This window comes from Danio rerio, chromosome 13 (assembly GCF_049306965.1).
Source record: "Danio rerio strain Tuebingen ecotype United States chromosome 13, GRCz12tu, whole genome shotgun sequence".
Lineage (NCBI taxonomy): Eukaryota > Metazoa > Chordata > Actinopteri > Cypriniformes > Danionidae > Danio > Danio rerio.
Window position 1 is genome coordinate 55,828,814 of NC_133188.1, and position 15,478 is coordinate 55,844,291.

General features: G+C 39.2%; 1 long non-coding RNA gene across 1 annotated transcript in view; it reads right to left on the reverse strand.

Annotated features, from left to right (window-relative positions):
- The window catches only part of LOC141377087 (uncharacterized), a 47,121-nt gene that overhangs the window by 11,531 nt on the left and 20,112 nt on the right, over nucleotides 1–15,478 (reverse strand). The window contains exon 3 of the long non-coding RNA XR_012389038.1: nucleotides 1,685–1,793. This is a non-coding gene — a long non-coding RNA (uncharacterized lncRNA). The remainder of the gene's footprint in view (nucleotides 1–1,684; nucleotides 1,794–15,478) is intronic.

The window sequence follows — 15,478 nt, forward strand, 5'->3', positions numbered from 1 at the left end:
GGATGGATGGATGGATGGATGGATGGATGGAAGACAAAGATGAATGGATGGACAAAAGAATGGATGAATGGATGAACAGGATGGATGCATGGATGGATGGATAGAAGTATGGATGGACAAATGAATAGTCAGACAAAAAGATGAATAGATGGATGGATGATAGATGACAGACAGAGAAAGATAGACAAACTGATGAAGGGAAGAACAAATGGCTGAATAGTAGGAAAGACTGGATGGATGGATGGATGGATGATGGATGGATGGATGGATGGATTGACAGGTGGATGGATGGATGGATGGATGGATGGATGGATGGATGGATGGATGGAAAGGTGGATGGATGGATGGATGGATGGATGGATGGATGGATGGATGGATGGATGGATTGACAGGTGGATGGATGGATGGATGGATGGATGGATGGATGGAAAGGTGGATGGATGGATGGATGGATGGATGGATGGATGGATGGATGGATGGACGGACGGACGGACAGATGGATGGACTAAAAGAATGGATGGACAGACAGCAAGTGGATAGACAAATGGATGGAAGAAAGAAAGAAAGAAAGAAAGAAAGAAAGAAAGAAAGAAAGAAAGAAAGAAAGAAAGAGAGAAAGATGAATGGATGGACAGAAGGACGAATAAATGGATGAACAGATGATATGGATGGATGGATGCATGGATGGATTGACGGATGGACAGACAAATGAATGGATGGACAGAAAGATAAATAGATTGATCGACAGATAGATGATGAACGGACAGGAAGTATTAATGAATGAACTGACAGAGGCATGGATGGACTGACAAATGGACAGAAAGACAGACGGACGGATGGACAAAAAGGAGAGAATGATGGATTGATGGATAAACAGAAGGATAGATAGATGGAAAACTACACTATTGGGTCATTTGCTTAAGTTACTGTAGTTATTATGTTACCATAGCAACTGTAGAATCACCACAACATATAAATTTCTATAGTTGTTGTATTACCATAGCAACTGTAGAAGCACCCCAACAGATCAAATACTATAGTTATCGTGTTATAAGAATCACCACAAAAGATCAATTACTACAATTGATGTCACCATAGCAACTGTAGAATCACCACAACAGAATAATTACTACAGTTATTGTGTTACCATAGCAACTGTAGAATCACCCCCACATATCAATTACTATAGTTATTGTGTTATTAGAATCACCACAAGATCAAGTACTATAATTTATGTTACCAAAGCCACTGTATAATCATAACAACAGATTAGTTACTATAGTTGTTCTCTTACCATAGCAACTATAGAATCACAACAACAGATCAATTACTGTAGTTGTTCTGTTACCATAGCAACCGTAGAATCACAACACCAGATCAATTACTGTAGTTGTTTTGTTACCATAGCAACTGTAGAATCACAACAGATTTGTCCAAATACTTCAAAACATTCAAACGCACTGCAGTATTTACTACACATCACTATAGCACCGCAATACAACCCAAATGAAGTTGCGTGTGTTTCGTGGTCCTGTTTGTGTTTAATTTGATGCTCGACAGCCACAACACCACATCTGCACTCAGGTCAGATGCTCAGTGCTAACACCAGACAGTGTGGAAGCTGATATTAGTGTGTTTTGTTGAGAAGAGCATTGAATAAAGCTGTGTGCTGATCTGCTTTTACCTGCTGGTGATGTGTATGATTTCAGCAGTCAGTGGCGCCTTCAGAAAGCTTATTTCAGCACAAATGACTTCTCTTGACTCTTGACTTCTGTCCTCCTGCGTGCCAATACCTGATAAGAAGAAATCAATGATTAAATAGACTTCCAACAAGTTTTAGATTTCCTTACCTCAAGCCGTGTAATGGCTGTTATTAAAGCCAGTGACCCATGAGATGTGTTTCCACGAAGCAGCGGATGAGTTTTACAAACCACAGAGCAAACGAATATCACTGCTGACATTTTTCTGTGTGCAATAATAATAATAATAATAATAATAATAATAATAATAATAATAATAATGATGATTAAAAAAAAAATAATAATAATAATAATAATAAAATTTCGATAGTGGTATTCATTCTTCAGTTTATTTATTCATTTAATTTATATATTTAATTCTGGAAATTGCTATAAATGTTTTATTATTATTATTATTATTATTATTATCATTATCATTATCATTATTATTATTATTATTATTATTATTATTATTATATTGCTATTATTCTAATATTATTGTTGTTTTTGTTATTATTATTAATATTATTGTTTTTATTATATAATTTTATAGCACTTTTCATAATAAATAAAACAGAAAAAAATATATAACTAGACAGATATGTTCCTTGTGCAATAATAATAATAATAATAAATTTATGAATACCACTATGGAACTTTTCTATTATAATAATATAATACAATAATAATAGCATACAATCAATAATAATAACAATAAAAATAATAACAATAATAATAATAATAATAATAATAATAATAATAATAATTATTATTATTATTATTATTATTATTATTATAACGGTATAGTAATTTTCATAATAAATAAACAAACAAACAAATAAATAAATGAATAAATAAATAAATATGGCTACTTATTTTTGAGTGCAAAAATTTAATAAAAATACATCACTTTCCAAATAAATAAATAAATGCATACATAAAAATAATGAATGCATAAATGAATGAATAAAAAAATAATGAATATCGCTTCTAATCTATTCTGTGAGAAATAATATTAGCAATAATATAATTTTATTGCACTTTCATAAATAAACAATAATGAATGCTATTACTTATTTTTGTATGCAATAAAAACAATATTAACAATAAATATATAATAATTATATTTGTATTTGTATGCATGATATGGCAGTATGATACTCAGTAATTAAGCTGATCAAAATGCATTTGGTCTCAGAGATGCAAGTGATGGCGCTGGAGTTTCAGTCACATTTCTTTGCACAACAACATCAATAGTCTAATTTAACTTTAATTAACTTAAGAAGAGATTGTGTGGAGTTGAAGGCCGTGTCCACGAGACAACATTTCGTTTGCGGAGACAGTTTCATTAGGGTCTATTGATTGACTGTGAACAAATTACACAGAAAATGAACACTGTGAGCAGTTCAGTTCACGTCACAAATGATTCCTCTGAGCTCTTAATGAACAGTAAATAGGTTTAGAGATTCTGATTCAGACAGATTGATTCAGATGATTTGTCAGACGGCAGCTGACTCATAACTGTGAAAATAAATCACCTCCTCACAGTACAAACATGTAAACAATATTAAAACATAATCATTTACTTTAGACATTAGGTCTTGTTGTCCTTTTCTTTTTGCTGCTGCTATTCAGCTCACAAATTATAGATGGATGGATGGATGGATGAATGAAGAGATGGATGGATGGATGGACAGGGATAGACAGAGGGATGGACAGATAGATGGATAGATGAATGGACAGATGGACAGGTGGACAAGCAGAAGGATGGATGGATGGATGAATGTAGAGATGAGGGATGGATGGATGGATGGATGGATAGATGGATGGATGGATGGATGGATGGATGGATGGATGGACTGACGGACAGGGATAGGCAGAGGGATGGACAGATAGATGGATGGATTAATGGACAGAAGGACAGGTGGAAAAGCAGAGGGATGGATGGATGGATGGATGAATGAAGAGATAGAGGGATGGATGAAGGGATAGATGGATGAACAGAAAGACAGAGGGATGGACAATTGGATGGGCAGATGAATAAACAGACGAATGGACAGATGGAGGGATAGATGGATGGACAAACAGAGTTGGATGAATGGAGAGATGATGGATGAAGTAATGGGTGGATAAACAGAGTTGGGTGGATGGATGAAAGAATAGATGGACAAAGAGATGGATGGAAAGATAAAGGAATGGGTGGATGGATGGACAGATAGAAGGATGGAGGGATGGACAAAAGGACAGACAGATGGAGAGATGGCTGGATGAATAAATGGATGGAGGGATGATGGAAGGAGCAATGGACAAGTGGACAGACGGAGGGATGATGGATGGATGAATGTGTAAAGGGATGGAGGAATAGACAGATGGACAAAGGGATGGATGAAAGAATGAATGGATGGAGAGATAATGGATGGAGGGATTGACAGGTGAACAAATGGAGGGGGATAGATTGATGAAGGGATGGAGGGAGGGATAAATAAATGAAGGGAGGGATGGATGGATGAAGGGATAGCTGGATGGATGGAAAGACATAGGGATGGACAGATGGATGGAGGGATGAATGGACAAAGGGATGTAAGCATTATTGAATGAATTGAGAAATGGACTGGTGGACAAATGGAGGGATGGATGGATAAATGAAAGGAAGGATAGATGGAAGGACAGAATGATGGACAGATGGATGGATGGATGGATGGATGGATAAAGGGATGGGTGGATGGATGGATGAACAGATGGAGGGATGGATGAATGAATGGACAAAGGGATGGATAGATAGTGGATGGAAGGATGGGTGGATGGATGGATGGATGGATGGATGGATAAAGGGATGGTGAATGGAGGGATGGAGAGGTGGGCAAACAGATGGAAGGATGGATGAAAGGATGGATGAATGGATGAAGGCATGAAGGGATAGATGGACGAATGGAGAGATGGGTGGACAGACAGATGGATAGATGGAGAGATAGAGGGATGATGGATGGATGGATGGATGGATGGATGGATGGACAGAGAAATGGACAGATGAATGAACAAAAGGATGGAGAGATGGAGTAATGGATGAACTAATGACTGAATGAATGAAGGGACAAACAGACGGAGGAATGATGGATGAAGTGATGGATGGATGGATGGATAAAAAGATGGAGGGAAGGATGAATGGATGGTTGGAGGGATGGATGAAGAGATGGATGGATAGATAGGGATGTATGGACAGGTGGAGGGTTGTACAGATGGATGGACGAATGAATGGACAAATGGATGGAGGGATAGACTAATGGATGGAGGGATTGACATGTAGACAGACGGAGGGATGGATGGATAAATTGACAGAGAGATGAATGGATGAATGGATGGATGGATTGATGAATGGATGGTTGGACAGATTAACGGACGGTTGGATGGACGGATGACTTTCAGACTTTGCTGATTATAACCCCATGCTATTGTAAGCTCGTTCTTTTCATCAGGACTGAGACTCTTATTCTGTGAGTTTGCAGTGCTGATCCTCCACACTGTACACAGCGCAGCTTTAACAGTTCACAGGCAACAATACACTCCAGAAGTGAACTTTTTTTCTTGGAAGTCGCCACCCTTTGCCCTTTGATAAATCATTCACTGTTGCGGGTTTGACAGGCTGAAAGACGCAGCCGGGGATCTGTATTCTGCTCCTGAATCTGAGCCTCCAGCTGAATATTTGATCCGCTGCTGGATTTACACTCATTTCTCCAGCGTCAGCCGGGTCACCAAACAGGGCATGAAGTGGTCATGAAATAAAAGCCCATCATTCAGATCATCAATCACTGAGGTCTCTCAGAACGTGACGGTTAATACGGGACGAAAAACACAACAAGCTGGACATGCAGGAGATGAAGTAAAAGATGACAGCAACACAACAGGAACAGCTGATCTCCATTTCAAAGCATGCGCTGGTGGAGTTTTTGACACGTGCTGCTGCGCCGATTTTTCACTCGGCTTTGTGGAGAACAACTGCAAACCTACAGTACTGTGGGTCTGTCAAAACTCAAGAACACAAGTGCTAAAGATATAAGTTAGGGATACAGTATGTCCAGGAGGTTAACACAGAATAAAGCCTGAAAGGTTTTATTCTACACAAAAACTTTGCGTATGCCAGGTTTCACGCTCACGTTCGGATTTACTATGGATGAAATTAACGTGAGAATGTGCGTTGGTCCACGCCAACTTCATGTCTGCCATACGTGCATTTCTTGTGCGAGTTTGTTTTATTTCCATTGGCGACTCCTAGAGGCAGTTATGTTGAAATGCACTAGTATTGCACATGTGAAAAACACTGCTGTTCATTTATACTTGATAAAATGGGTTCATTGATACAATTTTTTTTACATGTGATTTAGAAGACATAAAAGTAGAGGTCTGCATTCCTGCGGCTGTCCCGCGGGCGCCGCAGGACCCGACCAGATAAATTTCCGAATAAATCGCGGGAGCGGTCGGTAACGGGTTTAATTTGGGATGGGAGCGGGCTGTCTAGCAATATCGCGGATATGAGAGAGAGAAAGAGAGAGAGAGAGAGCCCGAATAAATCGGGCCAGATGCGGCGGCCGTAAGCGAGCCGACGCTGCCGCATCCGCGCCGGAATCGGCCCGAGAGTAATGTGTGCTGCAGCCCGGAGCTGGCGCGACTCAGTATTTATATACCTTTATATAAAGCCTTTTGGTATTACATTGGTACTTGATACATGATATTACAAGCCTTTGAGTTGATAGTTGTGTGTTAGTGCGCGCGCGTATGAGAGAGAGATTTGTCTGTGTGTGTGTGTGCTTGGTGCTGTGTGTGTGTTTGCACAGACAGCTTGGCTGTCTGGACTGTATAGCTGGGGGATTTTCGGTTTTGTTCTCCCCCGCTCTTTAGCGGGATCGGGCGCGGCGGGCAGAAAACGGTGCGGGTCGGGCAGCGAGACAACAAATTCTTTATATAAGCGGGAGCGGTCGGGTTCGGGCTAAAACCTGGCGGGTGCGGGCGGGAGCGGGATTCAAAATTTAGTCCCGCGCAGATCTCTACATGAAAGCATTTGCAAATGTATACAACCCTTAGTCTCTGGCAATGGCAGTGTTGGCCTTATTAGAGGACCTTGTCAATGGTCGAATCCGAAGACTCCAAGGTGGCAGGGTGCGCGATGGGTGGCTTCTTGGTGAGTGATGTATTTAAAGAAGTTATTCCAGCAAGTTTTTTATCTTTTTTTTTGGCGTAATTATTTAACTGCATATCAGGAGGCCGCGGTTATCCATTAAAGATGTGGCTGTTAACCCCTCTTAACAACCCACAAACTGACCAATAGCGCAGATACAATGATGGCCATTCTCGCACTCAGTCAGATGTAGAGCGGGCGATTGGGCAGCTGAAATGCTGGTGGTGCTGTCTTGATAAGAGCAGAGGGGTGATGCTATACCGCAGGGGCGTAGATTTAGGGTGGACGGTGGGGACGTGTCCTCAACAATATCCACAAACTCCCGAAATGTCCCCACCAATAATTTAATTTACTTAAAAACATTGCACTGTCAGTATAAACCTAGACATGCTGAAAGGGTTAAATCATGTTCTCTCCTCGAGTCGCACCGCCCCCAAACACATATGAACATTGTGATTGGCTCTGCCTTTCCCTGCTGTCATGTGAGTGGCTGATTTCAGATCATAGTTTCAGATACAAGCAGCGCCAAAACAACTGCGCAGGGGGAATTTCCCAATGTGTGTGAGGTGTGTGACCGTGTGTGACATGAACAAGTGAGGATGGAGGTAGCAAAAAAAGGTGGACATAAAGAGCTTTTTCCAACGAAAGTGTGAGTCACATAAACTCAAGTTCGCTACTGAATGAGTCCATCATGATAATGCCGTTATGCTGGTGTTTTCACCGCTTTACGGTCAGTCTAATGTTAAAGCAGACTGATATAGTCTGTGAACAATATTCCCTGAAAGCTAACTGCAGAATAAACACCTACATGTAAACGTATATGACCCTGCCAGTTCTCCTAATCTCTTACAGTAACATCTACAATTGTGGTTGAAAAAATTTGTCAGAAAAACTACAGCCTGTGCTCCATCTTTTAATAATACTATGAGACATGTTTAATTAGTACGAAAAATTAATGAAAGTCTTTATTAAACTCTCTCTTTATCAGTTAATAAACATTATTTTAACATGACACTTTCAGGCCTGTAGCCAGCTGATTGAAAGGGGTTATTTGTTTTCTGAAAAACTGAACCTTTTTGCAGTTATTCACCTGATTTTCTGTTTAATTGAGGTATAAATAATACATTTTAGTGACATATTAAGAACTCATTTTTATTGGATAATCTTGTTGGATAGTTATTACAACTACACTTTTTGATTTACCAACCAATTTCCTACCAATTTGTTAAATTGCTTTATTAACACATTTAAACTGTAAGTTTTATTACAGTTTTATAAATGATAAAAATACTTTGAACTAGAAATTAGAACTTTAAATTTTTAGAAAAAATAAATGAAGAGTTCAGATGCCAAAACCTTTAAATACCATGTAAAATGAGCATTTTTCTCAGCCTCGTATATTTATTGTTAGTTATTTCACTTTAAAGGCAATAAAATAACGTATTTGTCACTATAAAAGTAAAATCACTGAGTTCACACACATGCAAAAAAAAAATGCAAATTTTAGATGCAAATATTAAATGGCATTCAGAGGTTTTTGCATCTAAACTCTTCAAATATGTAAATATACTTATTTTTAAAATAAAATTTTTTATCATAATTTTCTTTGGGAAATCTGTTAAAACTTGATTTAAATTAAAAACTGAAGCCTATTGGCAAATGACAAACTGGCCAGCGCATTCAACCTTCCTCAGTGAAAATTTGTCCATTTGAATAATAAGATAAATTCAAATATAATATTAATAATCCAACTTTTGGTCTTTCAAACCACCTTAATAAATTGTAAGAAGAGAGGATTACTTAATAATACATTTTAATAGCAGTTAAACAACAAATAGCAATATATAAAAAAATTAATATATATATATATATATATATATATATATATATATATATATATAAAAACAATATTCATTCTTGGCGGGGGTGACTCGTCCCCAGTCCCCACCAAAGTCAAGCGCAAACCTACGCCCTTGCTATACCGCCCTAACAGAGTGTTCCTCTAATACATCTGTGTCTCCCACAGACACAGACACTACTGCAGACAGTAAAGTAAGGCAACTCTCTCCTCGAAGGGTGTTAGTTCAGCATCCCCTGTTCCTCCGCCTGTTCACTCCACACTTTGACGGTGCGCCGCTGTTCTCCTCTTAACCTGCACCTTTACATCAGAACAGTGCGATGTTCAGACCCCACTGCGTTAACCACGTCAGATAAACTCTCACACTCTATTGTTTTTCTTTTGTTATTAATTCCAGAGGACAAACTTGCAAATAACACAGTTTTTCTCCGGTATACCTCTGATAGGAGAACTCTAATTCACATTCTGTGAAGTTTCTCTGCTTTTGCCATTGCTTTTTCCTTTGGTTTTGCCAAAGTGAAGTCATTAACATATTAATACAGGGGAGAAAGCAGGGAGGGGTTGTGCGCTTGTGCACGTGGGCTCAGTTTCACATTAATTCGGATGTACAAAGAGAATATGTGTACGCACATTTACAGCTTTGTCTGTACGAAATGTTTTAGTATTAATTCAACCCAAGTCTTCGTACATACAGCCCCTGATGTGTAGTGCGGCGCTGTTGTATAAGACTGAAGGGTTTATACTGTGAAAATAACCATCCTGGTCTATATCCTCATATCCTAAAATAACCATACCTTCATGATTACTACACAACTACAGGCCACAAATATATAGAAATAATTAAAACTGCACTAACAAGACCATATGTCTTGTGCACTAATAACCTTCAACTGTATAGTTGTGCTGAATAACACAGAAAGTACGTCTTATTGTGCTGTGAAACTGATGAAGGGCCTTTTCATTTTCTTTAGACACTGCAGCGTCAGCATATGAGAATATACTGTATTGGATAAACATCTGGAGGAGCAGCTTTACATGCTTACTGTACAATGCTGGATTTATGTTGTGATGATTGCACCTCCAGTCTCCATATCCATGTCTAATCTCTGTCTAGGGTGGATTGTAAGAGTTTCAAAGCTTACATTTTCCCCCTGTCTATTGAAACGCTCTTCACATCAGTGGAGTTTTTCTTTTGTGTTTGTACGGCTGAACCTTTATTTATTTAATGCACAGCAAGATGAAGCCCACATGGGGGTACGCACACTCTCACACACATACACACACACACACACACTCAACAATCCGTCCTCAATCTCCAGTTTATAACTAGACTAGTGACCCTGATAATGAAAACATCACTCATGTTTCAGCAACAGCAGCCTCTTTGTCTTATCAGAGGTCTTTTGATTCTTCGAAAAGCTCCTTCATTTCTGATCATTTGAAATACCTTAAATAGGGGCCGTTTGGGTGTATGTTTCAAATAAAAATTATTGTGTGAATGAGTGTGTATGGGTGTTTCCCAGTACTGGGTTGCAGCTGGAAGGGCATCCGCTGCGTAAAACATATGCTGGATAAGTTGGTGGTTCATTCCACTGTGGCAACACCTGATAAATAAAGGACTAAACCAAAGGAAAATTAATAATTGAATGTTATTTAGGGTGCACTTTGTTGTATATTTCAGATGACAAATCCACTAGAGGGTGCTGTTTACATTTGCAAATTTGAAGGGTCATGAAACCCCCCTTTTCAGCAGGATGTTTTCACACCTCTATTTTGGAAAAAGTCAGGAAAGTGGGTGTGTCTAGCTCTGTTTGGGTGGGAGTGTCGGGGGTGGAAAAATGGGCAGGGTTTGAATAAAAATGGGAGTTGCCATTTGGGCACGCGCTTCTTATAAAATGTTATATAAAATGGCAATCGCCATCAGCTGGACATGTGTGGGAATTACAGTTAGCTACAAATTACAATGGATCCCCCCCTCAGTATAATCTGTCAAAATGACGAATCAACTTCAGATTTTTCCGTCACTGCTGAAAAAAAATCTGTCAATGACGGAAAATATTTGGTTAACGCGACCTCTGACTTCACTGTACATTTCAAATAAACATCTTGTACACATCCAAGAGAAGATGGAGCTTGTTGTACAGATCACCTATCCAACCCCTGACCTAAACCTTTCCCTAAACACAACCAATAGTGCGTCAGATATTTTTAGCCTTGTTTTAAGCATAAACCTACAATAAAAAGTAACTTAAATTAAATAAACCCACAAATCTGTTATACATTCTCCAAAAAGGAAAATATAATTCCTGACAGGATTCTGCCTCCCCAGTAAATATATCTTCTTTAGAAATGTTTGGATATTTCACAAGCATGCATGATTTACTTTATCTTAGTTTTTATTGTAGCGCATCAGAAAGTTTCAGCTATTTTACTGTTGATTTCCCCGACTTTGCAGCAGGAGGTTTGCTTTCTTTATCTCTAGATTTTGATTTCACCAATTACCTCGCTTCTCATTTCCTATAACAAAGCTCAGGCAAATGAAACTGGCTTTCAGAGCAGGACTTCACCCGAAGCATTTCTGTCCTTCAGCAGCGTAAAATCAGCAGAGTTTCCCAGAGTCTGGATGAAAACAGGCGTAAACGCGGCGCCTGATCTTTACAAGATATAATGCCATGGTCTGAGAGGAAAACAGCTGAAGAAATCAATAGTATTTTTATACTAAATTGATGTTAAACTAATGTTTTGGTGCAGCAAAAAAAATAAAAATAATAATAAATTATTTATATATATATATATATATATATATATATAAATAATTTATTATTATTTTTATTTTTTTTGCTGCACCAAAACATTAGTTTAACATCAATTTATATATATATATATATATATATATATATATATATATATTATATATATATTAGGGCTATATAACCCTATATATTAGGGCTGTCAAAATTAGTGCGTTAACGCACGTGATTAATTTTAAATATTTAACGCGTAAAACAAAAATAACACAAATAGCGCAGTTGCAGGCCAACGTGTGTTAAGGGCGGGCGTGTCCACAGAGGTGACCTAGGCGGCTGCTTTGGACAGCAGAATAGCGAGTGAACCCCCCGGTCCTCACAATGATCCACTACACCCACCCCATCCCTCACGGTCCTCTGCCTTCCATACGTATAAAACGGCGTGATTGCCGTTAGCCTAGAGCGCCAGTTCAGCTTGCTCCGGCCCTGCGAGTGTTAAACGTGCAAAGAAACTTGGATAAGAGCAAGGACGCGCTTTTAGAAGAAAAGTGTCAGTATAAAACAAATAAGAAATTCCTCCAGAGTTTCATGTAATTTCGGGTGTTGCATCTTCAATATTTAGACTTTAACAGCAGTTCAGCAGGTCACTCTCATTCAGCTGATTTTCATTCAGGATGTTTTAATGGAATTTGATACCGCATGGCGAACGGGAAGGAAAACCTCCGCATATAGGGACTCGCGTGATCATTTAAGATAATCAAAAATCGCTGTTTACATGGTCGACTCCTGATCAGTGTTATCTTAATCATCAAAGCTGAGTATTATTGTCCATGTGAATGAAAGTGCCAGATGAAGTCGCAAGCTGTCAAAAACATTTCTCTGCCCGTAAGCTGAATCCATCAAATGTTTCATTAAGTTTGACGTGTTCTCCCCCTTTTGTAAAGCGTCTGCTTCACATTCCTCTGTCAGAATCCTTGCTTGTTAAATACAGCCTGTAACGAGGAGACTGACACGGAGGGATCCATTATGCAGTATTTATTGATCACAATCTTACTCAAACACACAATATGCACCCGGGTGCACACACACATCCACAGTAGTAGTAATGGTTTCAGGAATGACGGTGAACAGACACAGAGTGAGTTACCAGGCACGGATCGAAGGCAAGGGGCGTGATTCAGAGTCCGTGAAGCAGGCTTGGGTCGAGGGCAGGCAGCGAGAATCAGAGTCCGTATATCAGGCGAGGGTCGTGGGCAGGCAGAAGGCGAAGCAGAGTCAGAAACAGGCTGGAGTCGTACACAAGAGATCAGGCTGGATATAACGCTCAGTAATGCTGGCCGGGGCTGAACAAGACTTCGCACTGACTGAGTGTTTGAGTGCGGCTTATAAGAGGTACGTGGGTCGTTAGCTAGATTCAGATCAGGTGTATGCACAATCAGCATAAATGGATGATGTAATGCTAGAAGTCCGGAGATGGTGGCCTCTGCTGGCCAGCGAGGGGAATGACCGGGACCGAGTCGGTGACACAGCCATACTTTAGAATGCTTAGTTTAAGCAAATTTGATAACGCAAACGTGTGTGTGCGCGTGTGCGTGTGTGTGCTTGTAGTCTACTTAGAATCCAACATGGAAAGCATTTTTGTTTGTTATTGGCATGGATTGTTTTGAAATTTAAATGGCAACTGTTGTAAACAATTTATTTGTGTTGAATTTAAACAAACAAATTTAATTTAATAATGTTCAACTTAATTTGTTTGTTTAAGTTCAACACAAATAAATTGTTTACAACCGCTTAACTTAAAAAAATGAAGTAAATCCAAGGAATCATCTTTGAATAATTATTTTTTTTGTTTACACACCTGTGTTTTACTTCTGTAATCAATACGGCATTTCGTGATTAATCATGATTAACGGGAGATTGGCATCATGGATGTGCAGCCGACAAATCTGCAGCAACTGTGTGATGCTATCATGACAATATGGAGCAAAATCTCTGAGGAATATTTCCAGTAGCTTGTTAAATCTCTGCCATCAAGGATTAAGGCAGTTCTGAAAGCAAAAGGGGTCCGACCCGGTACTAGTAAGCTGTACCTAATAAAGTGTATGCATGTTTGTATGTATATACTGATTAAATGGTTTGCAGTACAGTAAGAGCCTCTGCAAACGTCTGAGTTTTGCAATTGAGTTTCTTGTAGTTGATGTGAAACAGCAGATATTTATTCCAGAGTCTCGCTGTTGGTCTGTTCTGCGTCTCTCAGACTAATACGTCTTCATTCTGGAGCTGCGGTATTAATGCGATCCGCCGCCTGGATTTTCTGCGCCGTGAGTGAAATGAATTACTCAGGAGATTGCGAGTGAGCAGAAGTGGTTTATCTCTATCAGGAAACCAATGAGGCAGAGAGACGCTCAAATGGGGATGAATGAGATGTGAGCAGAAACAGGCCTGCGCTAAATCAATAACCTCCACATCGCTAATGAGCGTTTAACAGCTAATGCACGCTCAAGTGCTAATTACAAACCCACCGCGGGAACATTTGCTAGTTAATACTGAATCTGAGAGGACTGAATAAATGCCTGAGAGAATTATTTTTAAATCATTTCATTACCAATAATCATTAGTAGCCCTGTAGTAATTGTTTAATATAATAATTAATACTAATACTAATTATTAGCCCTTCTGTTAAAGAATTATTTTTTAAATATTATTAAGAGCTGTTAAATAGACATCCCCTTCACCATGATGACAGCGCATAATATTAGACTAGATATTCTTCAAGACACTAGTGTTCAGCTTACAGTGACATGTAAAGGCTTCACTAGGGTAATTAGGGTAAAGTTAGGGTAATTAGGCAAGTGATTGCACCCGGAGGAAACCCATGCGAATGCAGGGAGAACATGCAAACTCCACACAGAAACGCCAACTGACCCAGTCGAGGCTCGAACCAGCGACCTTCTTGCTGTAAGGTGACAGCACTAACTACTGCGCCACTGCGTCACTATATTTATGATCATAATAGTTTTAATAATTCATCTCTAATAACTGATTTCTCTTTGTCATGATGACAGCACATAATATTAGACTAGATATTCTTCAAGACACTAGTATTCAGCTTAAAGTGATTTAAAGTCATTTAAAGGCTTCACTAGGGTAATTAGGAGAGGGGTCTGGCTGCAGACTCGGTGCAGTGCAGTCTGAGCTGCATTCAATGCTTTTTAATGTGCTCACCTAACCCCACCTGTCACAGTGACATTACTCACTCCATTGAGTGCATTGAGTCTGACATTGCATCGCTGAGTGATGCAGGCTCAGCTTGCATATTAAGGCTGCATCCAGATACTATTGTTAATTAGGGTAAAGTTAGGGTAATTAGGCAAGTCATTGTATAACAGTGGTGTGTTCTGGAGACAATCCAACACTAATGTTGCTGAAGGGGCGAATAATGACCTTAAAATGGCTTTAATAATATTAACTTTATTTTAAATATAAAAGAAGTAAAACATTCTCAAGAAGAAAAATATAACAGGAAATACTGTGAAGCATTTCCCCACGGGTCTTAAAGGGTCAGGAAACACCAGGGGCCTCATGTATCAACGCTGCGTACGCACAAAAACTTTGCGTACGCCAGGTTTCACGCTCAGAATCGCTCACGTTTGGATTTACTAACAATGAACTGAACGTGGGAATGTGCGCACCTTCACGGCAGCTTTCTGGCAGGCGTACGCACATTTTTTGTGCGTGTCTGTTTTATTTCCATTGGCGACTCCTAGAGGCAGTTGTGTTAAATTCTTCTCTACAAAGTGTCTGATCCTTGCAATGGCAGCTGTATGAGACGGGTTCATCTAGTAGGTATGTAAGATTTCCATACCATACAGTTGACCAGCTAAACATTAAAGCACAATTTGCAGCGGTCGCCTGTTTTCCCAATGTAATCTGAGCGATCTACTGCACACACATTGCTATAAAG